The 15,648-nt window shown below is 42.3% G+C and overlaps 1 pseudogene; it reads left to right on the top strand.

The window, feature by feature from the left end:
- The first annotated feature begins 8,624 nt into the window (after nt 1–8,624).
- LOC110504228 lies at nt 8,625–14,649 on the top strand (annotated as a pseudogene).
- Nucleotides 14,650–15,648: the final 999 nt, after the last annotated feature.

The raw sequence follows: 15,648 nt of genomic DNA, 5'->3' as shown, positions 1-15,648 counted from the left end.
CAACTCCCATTGTTAGTGCATAGACAAGACCATCTCGTCATTATAGTATCTCTGGTTAGGCTAAGCTAGCCACGCATCTGTAGCAAAACTGCTATTGAAGGTTTTAAATGTTTAATTGACAAACTAAAGCCAAATGAATTAACAGTAGCGACAACATTGCTAGCTAGTAAACACCCTCTTGGAGGCGGTAAACTATGGAGCTTCGTGGACCTTCAATCAATTGTATATTTCTCTCCCCTTCCTATACGCCTAGATCTTCGTGGACGAGCCTCTGGTGGCGCCCACCCCAATACCTCATCAACATGTTGGGCATCCTGGGAGCAGTGGGGGAAGCTATAGGAGGATGAGCTCATTGTGATGAGTGGAGTATAATAAATTGAAAGGTGTCAAACATATGGAAACCACTTTTCTCGCCTTTCCATTGATTCCATTCCAGCCATTACAATGAGTCCATCCTATTGCGCCTTCCACCAACCTCTGTCTGGGAGGCATTCCCAACCAAATACCTCAACATGGCAGCCATCATGCTGGGAGGCCTGCTGACGTTCCCAACCCAATGGTTGTGTTCCCCTGCTCAGACGTTGCATGCATCAACCAATGGTTGTGTTCCCCTGCTCAGACGTTGCATGCATCAACCAATGGTTGTGTTCCCCTGCTCAGACGTTGCATGCATCAACCAATGGTTGTGTTCCCCTGCTCAGACGTTGCATGCATCAACCAATGGTTGCGTGCCACGTCATCAAGCCTTTATTTACTATTTTACACCTAGGGTTAACCCACTATATAAGAGATTCTTCCAAATTGAACTATTCCAGGCATTTGTATATATAAATTCCACTTGTACTTAATCAAAAGCCTTTTCAAAGTCAGCTATGAATACCAGAACAGGTTTCCCTGATTTTTCACTGTTCTATTGTTTCCAGTACTTGTCTTATATTATCTCCAATGTATCGTCCATGAAAAACACTTGTCTGATTAGGATGAATGATATATGACAATAGCTTTTTAATTCTATGCGCAATGCATTTTGCTAGAATTTTTGCATTACAACACTGAAGTGGGGTCTCCCCAAAAAATTGATGGACTCTTTATATTTACCACTTGGGTCCTGTTTCTTGTTGAGTATCTGATAATCTATGATTTATGTAGGAGTGGTTAAAACATGCTAAATATGGTCCTCTGAGTACATCAAAAAAAATTAATACAGGGCGTTCTGAAAGTATTCAGACCTCTTGACTTTTGTTACATTACCACCTTATTCTAAAATGGATTACATTATTTTAAATCCAAATCATGTCCAATCAATAGAATGTACCACAAGTGGACTCCAAGATTTAGAAACATCTTAAGGATGATAAATTGTAACAGGATGCACCTGAACTCAATATCGAGTCTCACAGCGAAGGGTCTGGATACTTATGTAAATGTGTGTTGTTTTTTAATACATTTTCACACAAAAAAAAAGTCTAGGTATCTGAATACTTTCCGAATGTACTGTATACCTCAATTTCGGCTTTACATGAGTCTTTCGGTACAGCTGTTAATTTTACATTATTCATAGAAAAAAAATCCTCACAATTAACTTCGGTTAGTGGAGATGGAGGACACTGAAACGAAAACATATGCTTAAAGTACTTTGCTTCCTCTTTCAAAATATTGTTTGGTGTATCATGGGGTGACTGACATTTTGGTAGCATTTCTATGTTGAAGATTTAAATAATATATTTTTATAATATTTTACACTATCTTTCTTGAATATGTTCTTTTTGTTTTTCCTCTAACTTATTCTGTGCCTCTATGGTACAGTTTTTATTGCTAACTATCTGTACTGTTAGTCTCTCTATTTATTTTGTTAATATGAACTCTTTTGACCTAAATTGCTTTTGTTTTATAGATGAGTACTGATTGCACGGCCTCTAAATGCACATTTAAGTGTCCCATACAATTAGGGTATCTGCTGTACCTATTTGATGTCGGAAACTTCAATTATAATTTATCCTGTCCTGGTTAAAAACAAGTTGTCATCCTCGCCCATGTGAAAATTCTGTAAGAGTAATGTGTATGCCAATTATTTGAGGGTCCGACCGCATTCTGTCCTCTATCAACACTTTTTAACTTTTGGTGCCATCGAGAATGACAAAGTAGCCAAGGGGACTAGCTTGCATGAGCCTCCACCATGTATATCTCACCAGGTCAGGGTATTTAAGGCTCCTAATTTCCACTAGTTCCAACATATCCACGATAATCAGGATTTCCTGCATGAGGGTGATAGGTTGTACTGTGATTTCCTTAAGAGACATGAGGGTGATAGGTTGTAGTGTGATTTCCTTAAGAGACATGAGGGTGATAGGTTGTAGTGTGATTTCCTTAAGAGACATGAGGGTGATAGGTTGTAGTGGGATTTCCTTAAGAGCATGAGGATGATAGGTTGTAGTGTGATTTCCTTAAGAGCATGAGGGTGATATGTTGTAGTGTGATTTCCTTAAGAGACATGAGGGTGATAGGTTGTAGTGGGATTTCCTTAAGAGCATGAGGATGATAGGTTGTAGTGTGATTTCCTTAAGAGCATGAGGGTGATAGGTTGTAGTGTGATTTCCTTAAGAGACATGAGGGTGATAGGTTGTAGTGTGATTTCCTTAAGAGCATGAGGATGATAGGTTGTAGTGTGATTTCCTTAAGAGCATGAGGGTGATAGGTTGTAGTGGGATTTCCTTTAGAGCATGAAGGTGATAGGTTGTAGTGTGATTTCCTTAAGAGCATGAGGGTGATAGGTTGTAGTGTGATTTCCTTAAGAGACATGAGGGTGATAGGTTGTAGTGTGATTTCCTTAAGAGCATGAGGATGATAGGTTGTAGTGTGATTTCCTTAAGAGCATGAGGGTGATAGGTTGTAGTGGGATTTTCTTAAGAGACATGAGGGTGATAGTGTGATTTCCTTAAGAGCATGAGGGTGATAGGTTGTAGTGTGATTTCCTTAAGAGCTTGAGGGTGATAGGTTGTAGTGTGATTTCCTTAAGAGCATGATGATGATAGGTTGTAGTGTGATTTCCTTAAGAGCATGAGGGTGATAGGTTGTAGTGGGATTTTCTTAAGAGACATGAGGGTGATAGGTTGTAGTGGGATTTCCTTAAGAGCATGAGGGTGATAGGTTGTAGTGGGATTTCCTTAAGAGCATGAGGGTGATAGGTTGTAGTGTGATTTCCTTAAGAGACATGAGGGTGATAGGTTGTAGTGGGATTTCCTTAAGAGCATGAGGGTGATAGGTTGTAGTGTGATTTCCTTAAGAGCATGAGGGTTGTAGTGTGATTTCCTTAAGAGCATGAGGGTGATAGGTTGTAGTGTGATTTCCTTAAGAGACATGAGGGTGATAGGTTGTAGTGTGATTTCCTTAAGAGCATGAGGGTTGTAGTGTGATTTCCTTAAGAGCATGAGGGTGATAGGTTGTAGTGGGATTTCCTTAAGAGCATGAGGGTGATAGGTTGTAGTAGGATTTCCTTAAGAGCATGAGGGTTGTAGTGTGATTTCCTTAAGAGCATGAGGGTGATAGGTTGTAGTAGGATTTTCTTTTACGGTCCATTGACTTTAAAGAAAATATAACCATATAATCTCCCACCATAATAATAGAGTATTGTATTGCTTGTAGGTTTGATAAATTATCATATATATTTTTAAAGTGTGGATCATCATTATCTGGACAGCATAGATTAATGAGCCAAATCTGTTTATGGTCCAATGACAATTTTAAAAGAATCAATCTACCTTGATGATCTGTTTGGACAATTTGCACATTCAAATCAAAATTGTTAAATAATATCGTCACACCTTTTTAAATTTCTTTACCCATGAGAGAAATATATCCCCCAAACATTTTTCATATGTTTCCCACATACGCTGAAGACTTGTCAGCTGCTTTTCCTTCACTCTGTGGTCCAACTCATCCCAAACCATCTCAATTGAGTTGAGGTCAGGTGATTGTGGAGGGCAGGTAATTGTCCTGTTGAAAAACAAATGATAGTCTCACTAAGCGCAAACCAGATGGGATGGCGTATCACTGCAGAATGCTGTGGTAACCATGGTGGTTAAGTGTGCCTTGAACTCTAAATAAATCACAGACAGTGTCTCCACGGTGGGAACCACACATGCAGAGATCATCCGTTCACCTACTCTCTGTCTCACAAAGACACTGCGGTTGGAACCAAAAATCTAAAATGTGGACTCATCAGACCAGAGGACAGATTTCCACCAGTCTAATGTCCGTTGCTCGTGTTTCATGGCCCAAGCAAGTCTTTTTTTATTGGTGTCCTTTTCGTAGTTGTTTCTTTGCAGCAATTCGACCACAAAGGTCTGACACACGCAGCTTTGATGCACCTGTCCTGACCTCACCTTCTGTATGATAGCAGGGTGAACAGTCCATGGCTCTGGTGGCTGGGGTTCTTGATGATCTTCTTGGCCTTCCTGTGACATCGGGTTCTGTAGATGTCCCGAAGAACAATCAGTGTACATGACGGGAAGGAGACAGGTTAAAGAAGGATTTCTATTGAGACATGTATTATGTATGTGTGCCATTCAGAGGGTGAATGGGCAAGACAAAATATTTAAGTTCCTTTGAACGGGGTAGGTGCCAGGCGCACCGGTTAATGTCAGGAACTGCAATGCTGGTGGGTTTTTCACACTCAACAGTTTATTGTGTGTATCAAGAATGCTCCACCACCCAAAGGACTTCCATCCATCTTGACACAACTGTGTGAAGCATTGGAGTCAACATGGGCCAGCTTCCCTGTAGAACGCTTTCAACACCTTGTAGAGTCCATGCCCAGACGAATGTAGGCTGTTCTGAGGGCGAAGGGGGGTGCAACTCAATATTAGGAAGGTGTTCTTAATATTTTGTACACTGTGTATAAGGATGCGTCCCACCCTATTCCATATATTGTGCACTATTACTACAGGGCATTAGTGTCATTCGGGACTGAGACTGGGCAATCCTGTAATGTTATGGGGTTGAGATGGGGAAGCACCTCCGTGGTAATGTATTCACCCTTGTGGATTCTGATGGGTATTCCAGAGTTTGTAGCTTCGGGAACAGGAACTTTGCTATCAGTTCTTCTTTCACTGAACTGATGACCCCCACTATTACACCAACCCAAGCTCCATCCTGCAACCTAAGAGCCATGCACCAGACACACAGCATGCTCTACTCACACCTAATGGTCTGAGCCTAAACCACACAAATAACAACAAGATATTATGGAACATAAAGTTTGTACTATCTGATCTTAGGATACACCAAAGAAATTGGAAATACAATAAACATGGTATAAAGGAGACGGACCCACTGGTTGCCCTCTAGGTTACAGAGAGCTGGTAGTCCCATCCACCAAACTACCAGGTGTGAAAGAGGGAAGCGTCTCTGGGGGTATGCTAATTTGGAATAGAGCAGACCTAACCCACTCTATTAAATAAATCAAAACAGGAACATTTTACATCTGACTAGAAATTAATAAAGAACTTATCTCAACAGAAAACAATGTCCTCCTGTGTGCTACCTATCTCCCCCCACTAGAATCCCCATACTTTAATGAAGACAGATTTTTCATCCTAGAGGGTGAGATCAATCATTTCCAGACTGTAGGTTGTACTAGTCCATGACGACCTAAACACCAGAACTGGACAAGAACCTGACACACAGCACACAGGGGTCCAAACACACAACTGGAGGTGACAGCATTTCCTCCCCAACATGCCCCGCTATACACAACTACGACAAAACAACCAACCAAAACGAGTCACAACTCCTGCATTTCTGTCACACACTGGATCTGTACATAGTCAATGGTAGGCTTCAAGATGACTCCTACGGTAGGTACACCTTCAGCTCAGCTCTTGGTAGCAGTACTGTAGACCACTTTATCACTGACCTCAACCCAGAGTATCTCAGTGTTCACAGATCACAAAGTCACAGCCTACTTGAACAGAGCAATACTCAACCATGAGGCATGATTGAACCCGCATACTATTAAGAAATGCTATAGATGGAAAGAAAACACCAGTCTCAACGTCAACAGTCTCAACGTCAATACAATTCTCTCACATTAACAGTTTAAAATCACATTAAACTATTTGTGGAATTATGTAGTTATTATCTTTACGCATTCATTTTATACAATAATTAGATGCAAACCTCATAACGGAGGCTCCTGTATAAACAGAGTTATGGTAATGTGGCTGTATTGTCTTTCATGAGATCACAAACATGAAACAAAACGGACCTGGTTGTAGCTGGCTTCTCCACCGACCGTTTACACATTCTCCAAAACATGGATTTTGTTCAGTTCTCAAGTTCTGTGATGTAGAAGTTCCTTTGTTCCCTCTGTGTCTCTTTCTGAGAGTCTCCTCCAGGAATTTACGACTTGAGATAACAGAACCTGGGTGTTGGAGGGAGAGAGGGGGAAGCCACTCGCTATACCCGAAGAGGGCCACGTCATGACACAGGCAATCTCAACCCTGTGCGTTACATGGAAGACATCCTCCTCCCTCATGTGGTGCCCTTCCTGCAGGCTCGTCCTGATATGACCCTCCAGAAAGACAATGCCACCAGCCCTACTGCTTGTTCTGTGCGTGATTTCCTTGCAAAACAGGAATGTCAGTGTTCTGTCATGGCCAGTCGAAGAGCCAGGATCTCAATCCCATTGAGCACATCTGGGACCTGTTGGATCGGAGGGTGAGGGCTAGGGCCATTCCCATCAGAAATGTCCAGAATCTTGCAGGTGCCTTGTTGGAAGAGTGGGGTAACATCTCACAGCAGAACTGGCACAGCAGAACTGGCAAATCTGGTGCAGTCCATGAGGAGGAGATGCACTGCAGTACTTAATGCAGCTGGTGGCTACACCACATACTGACTGTTACTTTTGATTTTGACCCCACATTTGTTCAGGGACACATTATTCCATTTCTGCTAGTGACATGTCTGTGGAACTTGTTCAGTTTATGTCTCAGTTGTTGAATCTTATGTTCATACAGTACAAATATTTACACATGTTAAGTTTGTTGAAAATAAACGCAGTTGACAGTGAGATGACGTTTCTTTTTTTGCTGAGTTTATATGGGGGATACAACCATCCCAGCTCTGCAGAATTTGCTGCAAAGTGACAGAATCATTAGGTCATTTGTTTTGGTACTGTCCAAATTTAGGAATGGCTGAAGAATTGCAATTTACCTGGAGCTAACTCTGCAAATAGCACTGCTGGGTGATTTGAAAAGTCATAGTCAATAGATCAATAATAAAATAATACTCTTAGCAAATATGTTCATCTTTCATTTACCATCTGTAGAAACTATGAGAAACACCATAGCACAGTTGAAAAATACCTCCGCACGAAGGCGGAGGTAGCGGTCCTCTGCTGGGTTGTTGCCCTCCTACGGCCTCCTCCACGTCTCCTGATGTACTGTTCTGTCTCCTGGTAGCGCCTCCATGCTCTGGACACTACGCTGACAGACACAGCAAACCTTCTTGCCACAGCTCGCATTGATGTGCCATCCTGGATGAGCTGCACTACCTGAGCCACTTGTGGGGGTTGTAGACTCCGTCTCATGCTACCACTACCACATGCTACCACAATCCCGTCCACAACAATGTTGTTCTACCTTGATTGTCTCTTGAGATTTCTCTGTCATTGTTATCATGGATTCACATACAGAATGGATGTTCTCTCTCAATGACTTACAGATTGCTGTCAACTTGCCGTTCTCCTGTTTCAACTCATGGAGCTGACCCTGGGAGAACTGCAAACTGTTCTTCATGTCCTGGACCTCTCTGGTCAGGTCGTCCATTATTTTATTAGTTGACTCCATCAGTATTTGGACACAACACTTGAAGCTATTTTCTTGTTGTTGTAACAACTGCTTGTAGAAATATTTGTGTTTGTTTATTTTTTTATTTTACCTTTATTTAACTAGGCAAGTCAGTTAAGAACAAATTCTGATTTTCAATGACGGCCTAGGAACAGTGGGTTAACTGCCTGTTCAGGGGCAGAACGACAGATTTGTACCTTGTCAGCTCTGGGATTTGAACTTACTAGTCCAACACTCTAACCACTAGGCTACCCTGCCGCCCGTTTAAAAGATCCTTCACCACTGTCCTCAACGGTACTCCCACCGGCTTTGATATTTGTCATGGTAGCAACGTAGTCTACGCTGTTACTCCTCCAGATCCAGCCAGGGCAGGTCGCAGGGAAGATGGAAACCTCAAACAAACAGCAGGGATCTAGACAGTCCCTTGACCAAGGCACTTAACCCTAATTGCTCCTGTAAGTCGTTTTGGTTAACAGTGTCTGCTAAATGACAAATGTCAAAATATACATTTAATTCCTCCCTCAGTAGGGAGCTATCAAGGTCAGAGGAAGCATGTTATTGGGCCAGTTTAGTGCCAGGGCTAGAGAAGGCACTGTTTGCTCTGAGTTTGTCTGGGACTACAACAAAAATGTGTACTGTTGGGGGTACTCGAGGACTGGAGTTGGGAAAAACTGATCTTATTGATCAGTCTGTCTGCCCCCAAATACATGTCTCTCTCCACCCCCAGGTGGTATTAGTGACCCTCTCAGTGGGGAGGTGTAGCCTAGGATCCTCCTGATGGGTCTGAGGTGCAGAAGGTTGGACGTACCCTTGTTTTTGTCTTGTAAGGAGTTTTCCATGATGCAATGCAAATAAAACAGACGATCAAATATTATTTTATTTAAGGTCATTTTCTACATTATGTCCCCTATGTGAGAACCAACAAGCTCTGCAGGGAGGACCTGTCCAACAGTTCCTTTGTCAGCTTCCAGATCCGGGACATAGCCGGATAGATCGACTTCTTCGACCTTTCGACCTGACCTTCGACTACGAGAGTATCTCAGAGGAACAGGAGCCCTCATCATCATCATCAACTCACAGGTAACTATATAGAAACTGTGGTGTCCGTGCTAGGGTTGCAAAGTTCCCAACATTTTCTGAAAACTCCTTGGTTTTCCAGAAATCCTGGTTGAAGAATTCCAGGTTGCAGGATTCTTTCTGGGATTGATAAAGTTCAGTTCAAATAAATTCAAATAATTTCTCACAACTGTCTATTGTACAGTAAAAGTAGAAAAGCAAAGTCTCTTTGGTTTGTGATAGAAACTAAAAGTTGTTAGATGTGTTCCACACCTCTTTGATGAGTCTCGCTGTGAGGCGCTTCAATCAGCAATCAGCAATTCCTTTTGGTGACTTTGCTGTCTTTGAACCATCTATGTGCTATAGAAGAGCTCGGGCCAGATATCTTCTGAGTCCGTGGTGTTATCTATTGTGAATGCATCAAAAGGTATTTATGCATTTTTATACAACAAATGTATGAATATTTAGTGTTTACTCTTCCTAGGGCCCACACAAAACATGAAACATGACATAATACAGAACATTAATAGTCAAGAACAGCTCAAGGAAAGAACAACATAAATAAAGAAACGGCACACAGTCTACATATCAATACATACACACAAAATATCTAGGTCAAATAGGCAAGAGGCGGCCTCTCGTTTGGGGCAGCGGTCTAAGGCACTGCATCGCAGTTCTAGAGGCGTCACTACAGACCCAGGTTCGATCCCGGGCTGTGTCTCAGCCGGCCGCGACTGGGAGACCCATGAGGCGTCGCATAATTTGCCCAGCGCCGTCCGGGTTAGGGGAGGGTTTGGACCAGCGCCGTCCGGGTTAGGGGAAGGTTTGGCCCAGCGCCGTCCGGGTTAGGGGAAGGTTTGGCCCAGCGCCGTCCGGGTTAGGGGAAGGTTCGTGCTCTAGCAACTCCTTGGTGCGAGCTCATGCATGCTGACTCGTGTCGCCAGTTGGACGGTGTTTCCTCCGACACATTGTTGTGGTTGTCTTCTGGGTTAATGCGGGCAGTGTCAAGAATCAGTGTGGGTTGGCAGGGTCGTATTTCAGAGGATGCATGGCTCTCAAACTTCGCCTCTAGTGAGTCCGTACGGGAGTTGCAGCGATGAGACAAGACTGAAACTACCAGTTGGGGAGAAAAATGGGTTAAAAAGTACAAAAAAACAACACCAAAAAAGAAAAACATTTGGGGAGAGGCGTTGTGCTGTGAGGTGTTGCTTTATCAGTTAAAAAAAAAACTGGTTTACTGTTCATTTGAGCGATATGAGATGGGAGTTCCATGCAATAATGGCTCTATATAATACTGTATGCCTTCTTGAATTTGTTCTGGATTTGGGGACTGTGAAAAGACCCCTGGTGGCATGTCTGGTGGGGTAAGTGTGTGTGTCAGAGCTGTGTGTAAGTTGACTGTGCAAAAAATTTGAATTTTAAAGATGATCTCTGAGGAACAGGGGCCCTCATCTTCATCATCAATTCACAGGGGACTACATGGAAACTGTGGTGTCCGTGCTAGGGTTGCAAAGTTCCCAAAACTTTCTGAAAACTCCTTGGTTTTCCAGAAAACCTGGTTGAAGAATTCCAGGTTGCAGGATTCTTTCTGGGATTGATAAAGTTCAGTTCAGCTCAAATACATTTAAAGAATTTCTCAGAACTGTCTATTGTACAGTGAACGTAGAAAAGCAAAGTCTCTTTGGTTTGTGATAGAAACTAAAAGTTGTTAGATGTGTTCCACACCTCTTTGATGAGTCTCGCTGTGAGGCGCTTCAATCAGCAATCAGCAATTCCTTTTGGTGACTTTGCTGTCTTTGAACCATGTGCTATAGAAGAGTTCGGTCCAGATCAAGTCCATGGTGTTATCTATTGTGAATGCATCCAAAGGGATTTGTGGATTTTTATACAACGATATTATAAATGTTTAAAGCATGTCTAGAGTTTAGCTTCGGATGCACAGACATCGCTCACGTTGTCAACGAAACGAGATTTAGAAGGATAGACTCGAGAGACTACTGTGAGTGTAATAGTAGCCATATAAGGCACTATAAAGGCATTAATTACACTCAGGTTGTGCACAGAAAGCGTTAGCTACCTTCTGTTAAAACAGTAGAATAGCATCTAACTTGCTGTATTAAACCAGTGAGAACCTCCCTTCACCACTCAGACCGTGATGGACCTTACATTCCTGATTCAACTCTCTTTATTAATTTTTTTTTTTTGTATCTCACTTTATTGCTTTGTGTTTTCCTGTTGGTGCTACTGCAATTAGGTTTTTAACTGCATTTGTACACATTAAATAAATGAAATAAAACCTACTTTTGTTTCCTGGCCTTGTCTGTCTCTAGGATGAGGAGGCACTGAGTCGGCTCCACCTCACAATAACCAGGGCCTACAAGGTCAACCCAGGCATCATATTTGAGGTGTTTATCCACAAGGTGGAAGTTCTAGAAGCACAGGGACATATACAAATGGGCCAATGACGACCTGGCTGACGTCAGCTTGGAGAGGATATATCTAAGGTAATACCGTCAGCGGCAATTTAGTAAGAGGGGCCAAATCTGTCGTGGCTCCATATCAAAATCTTTTCAGGTTCAATAAATCTACCTCTGTAAAAAGTGGCCAATTTATTCATGACTACATTTAGCTAACAGTTAGCTGATAGTTAATCCAGAGAGTCTTACCTTTGCCTCAATTTGGCAGATCATCATGGCATTTTTAATTCTTTATGAACAGCAATTTGGCATTTCATTTTGGGGGGGGGGTAAATACAGGCAAATATTTTGATAAAAGTCCCCTTGTCCTAGAGACATTTACACGGATATCAAAACGTCACGAAACATAACCCTTATTTTAAGTCTTTCTAAAATACCCTATGGGAAAAATGAATGGTGGGAAAACGATTGGAACCGTTTCCCTGTTTGACCGCTAGGGTTTATGGGTATTATGACTCATACTGTGGTATTCTATAAGGAGGTGTCTTCAAATGAAGCTACCATAGCATGAATTACTAGTGGATGGCCAGAGTGCCCTCTTCAAGCTACCATCTAACATTAAGATGTCAATATAATTAACAGAACTGTCCTCAAGAGTAATAGGGTATAATTCAGCATTTTTGACCAGGGCCCATAGAGACCAACCAGGCTGGTTGTTTGGGCAGAAGTGCTTTGACAGAAACAAAGGTGAATGACATTGCTGAATCAAATAGTTGATTATAAACACTTCAAAATTCATCCAGAAGGTGGCAGTAATAAGTAAAGCATTGCAGGCGTAGTGTAGAAAGAGGAATATACCGTGTAAAGAGAAGATTGCTGATTTGTTTTCATTGAGGTTATTTTGTAAACAAACTGCACAGAAAATGAACAGCGTGAGCGATATTGCTTAAGTACTATTATGACAACCTGTTGTCGTTCATATTTAATTTGCAAACTAACATCTTACAGTAGATGAAACCAAACTCATACCCTCACCCTCAGTTTATAACTACAAACATATATGAGAAAATACATATTTTACAGATGAAATAATTATTAATATCAAGGTTAAACTTTACAATAAAAACATTTAAATGAGCTTTTATACTTATTAATCTGCCTAGAATATTGAGAGGAGAAAACGTTTGAAAGCCTTCACCAATGTAATTAGCAAAGTGTTTGTTGTATCTCATTAGTATGTTCATAAATATGTATGTTCATAAATAAATAAGTACACAGTATGAGATCCCTTTAATCTCTGGACTTTACATGGAAACTTGTATTGGTCTACACACCACATACAGTGCATTCAGAAAGTATTCAGACCCCTTGACTTTTTCCACATTTTGTTACGTTACTACAGCCCTAGTCTAAAATTGATTAACAGTTTTTCCTCCTCAATCTACACACAATTCCCCATAATGACAAAGCAAAACAGTTTTTTTTTTTCAAATCTAACTATTCAGACCCTTTACTCAGTACTTTGTTGAAGCACCTTTGGTAGTGATTAAAGCCTTAAGTTTTCTTGGGTATGATGCTAGAAGCTTGGCACACCCTTTTGTGGGAATTTCTTCCATTCTTCTCTGCAGATTCTCTCAGGCTCTGTCAGGTTGGAGGGGGAGCACCGCTGCATGGCTATTTTCAAGTCTCTCCAGAGATTTTAGATCAGGGTTCAAGTCCAGGCTCCTGCTGGGCCACTCAAGAACATTCAGAGACTTGCGTTGTTTTGGCTGTGTGCTTAGTGTCGTTATCCTGTTGGAAGGTGAACCTTCGCCCCAGTCTGAGATCCTGAGTTCATCTTTCCCTCGATCATGACTCGTCTCCAGTCGCTGCTGCTGAAAATCACCCCAATAGCATGATGCCGCCACCACCATGCTTCACTGTAGGGATGGTGCCAGGTTTCGTCCAGACGTGATGCTTGGCATTCAGGCCAAAAAGTTCAATCTTGGTTTCGTCCGACCAGAGAATCTTGTTTCTCATGGTCTGAGTTTTCCAGGTGCCTTTTGGCAAACTCCAAGCAGGCTGTCATGTGCCTTTTACTGAGGAGTGGCTTCTGTCTGGCCACTCTACCATAAAGGCCTGATTGGTGGAGTACTGCAGAGGTGGTTGTCCTTCTGGAAGGTTCTCCAATCTCCACAGAAGAACTGAAGCTTTGTCAGAGTGACCATCAGGTTTTTGGTCATCTTCCTGACCAAGGCTCTTCTCCCTTGATTAGTCTGTTTGACCGGGCGGCCAGCTCTAGGAAGAGTCTTGGTGTTTCCAAACTTCTTCCATTTAAGAATGATGGAGGCTACTGTGTTCTTGGGGACCTTCAATGCTGCAGAAATTGTTTGGTACCCTTCCCCAGATCTGTGCTTCAACACAGTCCTGTCTCAGAGCTCTACGGACAATTCCTTCACTCTCATGGCTTGGTTTTTGCTCTGACATGCACTGTCAACTGTGGGACCTTATATAGACGGGTGTGAGCCTTTCCCAATCATCTCCAATCAATTGAATTTACCAGATGAGACTATGGACTTACTAGTAAAATGCACAAGGGGGTACTTCAGGGGTACTCCTGGCAGAGCAAAATTCAGTTGTTGGTACAGTAACCGAAAAAGGTTTGGAATCACTGGTCTAAATGATGAATATTGTTTATCCCCTTCCTGGTCTGAGGTCCAATTTGTTTGTTCAGTCTTTTGGCAAAATATTCCATCTCAGATATAGTAAGTCAGTGAACTTGTGTTGACTCTGTTAGACTGACAGGGCAAATGTAATAATTGATGTGTACAACATTGATCCTGTATAATGTGAAGTGAGCTGCCATCCTTTTAATCAGAGCAGAACAACAGAAATGTGTTTGTTTTTGTGGTCAGAGTAGCCAGTCCAACCACACAATTTCTAAGTCACCTGTAGATGCATGCAGGAGATGTCTCTGACCACGTCATGGAGAGATCCGACCAACGGTTATAAGCAGAGGGGGGCCGTGGTGTGCTAGCAATCAACTGATACGTAGTGACGAACAGTGGCATTTCAACATGTAGAATCATCTGGAAATGTACAGAAAATGACGGCTGGTATTCTGATTCAGAGACAATAGCACGCCAACCTGCACCTTCTAATCCTTTTACTCTATGATGTGGTTTCCAAAATGTTTGTCCCTTCAGAACTCGGGCATAGAGAAGGCCATTCTGTTTGACGCGGTCAGCAAGATCTATATCGCTTCAGACAGTCTTGTGGACATGCAGACCTACGAGCTGTGCTGTGACATGATTGACTTGGTCAGAGACATCTCCTGCATCTACAGGTGACTTAAAAGTTGGGTGGTTGGACTGGCTACTCTGACAGCAAAAACTAACACATTTCTGTTGTATCCTACATATAATGGACCAACAAAGATGGTGTTGTCTTGAGTCTCACAGTCACAACCAGACCTTCACACAAGGCAGAGAATTTTAGTTCTGGTCTTGGGGACCCCAGGCTTTGCAGGGGTTTGTTCCTGTGAGGTGGTACGGTTGGACCCAGATACAGAGAAGAGACCAGATGAGGAATCATTGGTTAAGGAGAAACACAATACTTTCCTGAGAAACGGTAGCAGCAGGATCACAGTACACCTAAAAAAAACAAAAAACAAGTAGGCTTGAATACCAACAATGATGAGACAGCCTACAGGGAGGAGGTGAGGGCTCTGGGAGTGAGGTGTCAGGAAAATAACCTCTCACTCAACGTCAACAAATCAAAGGAGATGATCATGGACTTCAGGAAACCACTCACTCAGGAACCGACTGCACACGGTAAACAATTCACACTTCTGCAAAGGACAATGGAAAACACACCTCTTTTAACAGGGAAATCATAATGAGTAAAATTGGACACACCTCCGTGTCGTTAATGTCTCTAGGATGGTCTCTGCCGCCCTCTGGTGACAGGTGGAACCATGACAGTACCAGACAAATTCTGATAATAAAATGAGCATTTATTCAAAGTGACTGAAGGCACTGTCAAAACAGACAGTAGATGGGACCCATGCAGGCATTAAACCCACCACCCTGGAATTGCCAGCAACACTATGCCCCAACCCAAGCCATTTGAGCAATCTGACCCATCAGTATATGTATAGCCGACCTCCAAAATGGATTGTATATTCAAAATCATTTGTCTTCCATCCGGAAGTTGATGAAAATTGAACTCTATGTCTTATTCAGAGATACCCAGGCAGGGAGTGTGTGTGAATCCTGGTCTGTGTGATCTGTGTGTCTCTGTTCAATTTCACTCCAGCTGAGACACTAATTAGAACATAATCTTAAATC

Source organism: Oncorhynchus mykiss, chromosome 25, assembly GCF_013265735.2.
Source record: "Oncorhynchus mykiss isolate Arlee chromosome 25, USDA_OmykA_1.1, whole genome shotgun sequence".
Taxonomy (NCBI): Eukaryota; Metazoa; Chordata; class Actinopteri; order Salmoniformes; family Salmonidae; genus Oncorhynchus; species Oncorhynchus mykiss.
This window is presented reverse-complemented; position numbering and strand designations above follow the sequence as displayed.